The 4,861-nt window shown below is 39.6% G+C and overlaps 1 long non-coding RNA gene across 1 annotated transcript; it reads right to left on the bottom strand.

Annotated features, from left to right (window-relative positions):
- Positions 1-3,472: 3,472 nt before the first annotated feature.
- Positions 3,473-4,097, bottom strand: LOC119429612. Its single transcript, XR_005187810.1, has 4 exons — positions 4,007-4,097; positions 3,774-3,880; positions 3,585-3,671; positions 3,473-3,508 (listed from the first exon to the last, which is right to left on the bottom strand). It is a non-coding gene; the product is annotated as an uncharacterized LOC119429612 (long non-coding RNA).
- Positions 4,098-4,861: the final 764 nt, after the last annotated feature.

Here is a 4,861-nt window from a genome sequence, read left to right as displayed (position 1 = left end):
CCCCTGCTGAGCACCACCTCAGCTCTACCTGAGCTCCTCACACCGAAGCTGGGAGAGCTGAGTGAAGCTGACACCCCACCCACTTCCAAAATTAAAGCAAATAGTCTGAATGGTTAGTGCTCCGTTAGTGCTGGTTTGTGCCGTTAAAATTTTCGTTAGTGCTGCTTTGCTTTATGAGATATTAAAGATTAATTTTTAGGTCATCCAAAGGTCACCATCCCCCCATGTTGCTCCAAAACAGACGGGAGTGGTCTATTTTTTTAGTGCTTCGTTAGTGCTCGTTTGTTCCGGTGAAACTAGCGTTTGTGCAGCTTTAGTTTATGAGATATTAAGAATTATAATTTCGCCCGATGACGTCACCATCCCCCCATGTTGCTCCAAAACAGACGCGAGTGGTCTACTTTTTTAGTGCTTCGTTAGTGCTCGTTTGTTCCGGTGAAACTAGCGTTTGTGCAGCTTTAGTTTATGAGATATAGATTTTTCTTTCAGGTCATTAGCGATGACTTAAATTGATGACGTCTGTGGTTTTCACTGAACATCAACACCACAAAGAAAGCATTTCTTAATTCTGTTTTTATCATGCAAGTTAAATGCTGTTTTATGTGCTGCTGTAAAATGTGTGCCTTCTCATGTAGTTCGCACTTTATTCCTTAATAAAGATTTTAAATTTTGTTTTTTTGTCTCATTTAAAGACATATGCTTTAGATGGCAAAGTCAACCAAGTCCAATAGCCTGCATTTTGCTTTTTCAACAGTAATATTTTCTCATAAATGGGATGGATGGGAAAAAAAACGGAAGTGCATGGCACGTATGTCATTGGCTGAAAGTTCATTTATCCAAGTGATTTACTTTTGTTTAAATACAATTTAATATGCAGCGAGCTTTAAGTTCTATTGACATTTAATGTAAGAATTTTGGAAAAGAGCATTGAACATTTGGCAACTTTGATATGTTAACGTTTTCACATAATGTCATAGGGATTGGCTCTGCCCACGTGATGACCATCACGACCCTCACCTCAGTGAGCAGGTGACTTTTTGGCGGTAAAGCAAGAGAAATCTGAATTTCCCATTCAACATTTTCCATGGAAAAGTAGCTGTTAAAACATTTAAGTGTGTTGAAGAAAAATTTAAAATCCTTCTATTGCCCAACCCTCTGTTGAACTTTATTTTTACAAGGTAAGTAAACTACTAATGTTGAGGTTTTAGATAAAACACTGAATAACTGTTGGGACTGCAATCCAGCCCCCGATTAGCAGAGAAGGACACATGGTTGTGTCCCTTACATATATATTTCTGTATATCCACAATTTCATTACGTTTTAAGTCCAGAGATTTAAAACAGATTTAAACAAATATTCTTCAAGGCTTAATCTTGCAGCTTTTACATTCATATTCAGTCATGGATGTTAAGGAACATCAATAGCCCAGACAGGACAATTTTTAGAACAGATACTTCAATTGAAATTAATTGAAATTTCACTTCAGTGATTTAAAAAAAAAATGCAATGTTGAACAGAAAAAAAATGCGTAATCACAATTCAGCATCAATGTCACACAGATGTAAGAGAGAATACTAATTTAAACATAAATTGAGTTGTGAAAGAATGCTGGAATAAAGCTTGTGCAATTATACAGGCCAGAATACTTTTTTTAATGCTAACCAAAGCCTTTTTATTCTTTAACTAGATGCCTCGACAGCCAGCAATACACAGGGATTCCCTTTTTGCATTTCTCTGCAAATCAAAACAGGCTATCTTTCAAAATAACAAAATAGCCACTCCATCTTCCACTATTTGGACAGAATTAAGTCAGCAGCTGGAAAACAAGATGTCTCCAAAAGCTCTGTACACTTTTGTAAAAACAAACAGACACAACATCTGGTCATGAGGACACCAATATCTCCCTGCACACTAGGCAGTCCAAGAGGTTCATGTCTGGAAACCTTCGTGCACAGATTTCAAAAGACCTGTGTGAGGGCAGGATGGAGCCAGCCGTATGGAGGTCAGCGAAGGCATCCGATTTGATGGATATTGGAGATCCTGAGCCAAGTCACCTGCCAAATTTGGCCACCCTACGAAAAGCTAAGCAGGAGAGAAGAGATCAGGAATTAGGTGACAAAGATCCCATTTTGTCTTTGCAGTTATTAAAACATAGCACACCTCACAGTGGTAGTATAAGAGACATTGGTCTGGACAAGTTCTTCTGCCACTATTGGAGTCCAACACAGCTACATGTATATAACACATTGTCCAAAAAATGTCCCTCTGTAGTTTGCTTTGATCCAACAGGCTCAGTTGTGAGAAGACTGGTGAGACCAAATGGAACATCTGGCCACATCTTCTTATATCAAGGTGTTCTGACAGGGGACAACTGCTCGGTCCCAGTTGTGCAAATGCTGTCAGAGAGACACGACATAAATGCAGTTGCAACATGGCTGACAGAATGGCTTCGTACAGGTGCTGCTGTACCAAAGGAAGCCGTGAGTGACTTCTCCCTGGCTATTCTCGGTGCTCTGGTGAGGGCCTTCACTCCTTACCCTGATCTGAAGGCATACATTAACGAATGTTTCCGTCTGCTACTTGGAAACAAGTCAGCAAACTGTCCTCCATGTTTTATCAGAGTTGATGTGGCACACTGCATAAAGATGATCTGCCAGTGGGACTGCCTGAAAAACAAGTCACACCGTGTCAAAGACTTCTTTGTCAGAGCAATAGCCAAGCTTCTACAATCACAGTGTTTGGACCATGCAAAACAGCTGATACATGCGATCACTGTTGTGGCCCTCAGTGAGGCAGAGGGTGATGATAGCTCTGGAGTTCCTCTGGAATCAGAGAGGTGCAAAAAATATCTAAAAACACAGATAACAGAAGACTCCATCATTCCAGCCGAAGACACAAAGGAAGTGCATCAAATGGAACCTTTAGACGAGATCCAGACTGACCTTCGAGACTGGGTATCAAACATATGCGAGAAGAGCAGGTCACTCGCTGCAGCCAATGGGGACAGGGATAACATCCATTTCCTCCCTGAGATTGTTCCACACATTATAAGACTTGCAAGTTACTTGCCACTTTGGACAGGAGTAATGGTCCCCCTCTTCAGAAGCACTAGCCTCACTGCAAGCTCAGCCACTGTGGAAGCAGAATTCAAAAGTGTAAAACATGGCCTTTTTAAACATGAGAACTTGCCCATTAGACTTGATCGATTTATTTCTCGTCATCTTTCCTTCATCGAAGGAAAAATGAGGATTTGTTCTGGGAAAGTAAAACATGAAATAGCTGGATTAACAAAAGTTTCAGAAACAAACTCTGCTTCCATGAGCACCCACAGTGCTGAAGCCAAGAGAAGAATAGATTCTCACCATTCTCCAGAACTTGATGAAACAAACATTCCGCCAACAGATGAAGATGTGGTAGAAAACTGGAGGGGACTAATTCTTCCACCGAAAAAAAGGAAGAGGACTTCATATCTTACTTCCTGCACTGAATGGCTCCATGCAGATCCATCTGTTCGGGGACAACCCCATCTTGCAGCTTGTGAAAGCCATTACTGCAGATAGTGTGACCCCAAAGATATACTCACAGAGGGCAGAGCTGCTTAGTGCAATGTTTCAAAAAATCGAGTTGAAGTCTGGAGCCCACCAAATCGATGCCCAGTGCAATATCTCCACTGTCATTGGTAAAACAATGAGAAATGTATCAAACATTTACCTGTCTAAACACTGCTCTTCTCAGTACTGCCAGCTAAACAAAGGAACAACTAGGGAAGTACCATTTGTTTCTCCTGACATTTCTGTCCTGATGAAGTCTGGCTTGGCTCAGCTTGGTACTTCAGTCGAAAATGGACTCTTACTTCCAGAGTCTACCTGCCTTCGCCAACTACAGAAAGAATCAGAATGTCCAGTTGCATTCAAAACAGGAGACAGCACGTCAGGGAAAATACTCTGTGCAGGAACTCTAACTCACAGCTACCAAATTGGAGAAATAGCATGGATTGTCACTGACCTCTTACAAACTACTCAGTTTACTTTGAGTGAATTTCCCTCCGTTGTGGCTCTCCAAGGAAAGACATTCACTTTGAGAGGAGTCATCGTTTTCAAGGGAAGCTTGACCAAAGATGTTATGGGACATTACACTGCATACTGCCGTAGAGCTCCGTGTGTGTGGGAGCTTTATGATGACCTGGCAAAAGCAGTGAAGACGGTGTCAGAGAAGGAAAAAATTCAACCACATGCAGCATTATACACAGCAGACTGAATGCTGTGAATGAACACATTCCACTTGGAAGTTTTCAGAAGCCCAGGTCAAAAGCAAATAGTTTGTTATTGTTTGATATTATAATTTATTTATAGTCAGACCATAAACAGGTTGTGTTTTATGTTTTTTGTGACCAATTATTACATGGCAAAGTATGTTTAAGTGTACCAATGGTGGTTTATTGAAATGTTTTAGTTTGTAATTCTTTTCCTATTACATCTCTCAAAAATATTTTTTTTTCAAAGAGTTTGTATACCTGTTATATACAAAATATATTACTTTACAATTATCAACAAGTCCCTTTTTCGTTTTGTTGTGACCATGTCTCAGTGTGAAAAAAAGATGTTCAATCTTTAAACATCAGAATGTTCAATTGTTAAAAAAAAATCATTTTCCAAAAGAAAAGTGTTTGTTATTCTTTGAAAGTATAATGTATATTACATTTTCAAACATTACATTGGATATATGTGATCTTAGAAGTCATGGTTCATTACTTTTTTCAATTAATTATAATCGAAAACCTTTACTGCTCCACAATAAGGAAATTTTGGTGTCCGCAACAAACCATAAAGAAATGAAAGTATACAGGTTCATGTCATTAAA

Source organism: Nematolebias whitei, unplaced genomic scaffold (genome assembly GCF_014905685.2).
Source record: "Nematolebias whitei isolate Nwh7 unplaced genomic scaffold, NemWhi1 Nwh_scaf_3752, whole genome shotgun sequence".
Classification (NCBI taxonomy): domain Eukaryota; kingdom Metazoa; phylum Chordata; class Actinopteri; order Cyprinodontiformes; family Rivulidae; genus Nematolebias; species Nematolebias whitei.
This window is presented reverse-complemented; position numbering and strand designations above follow the sequence as displayed.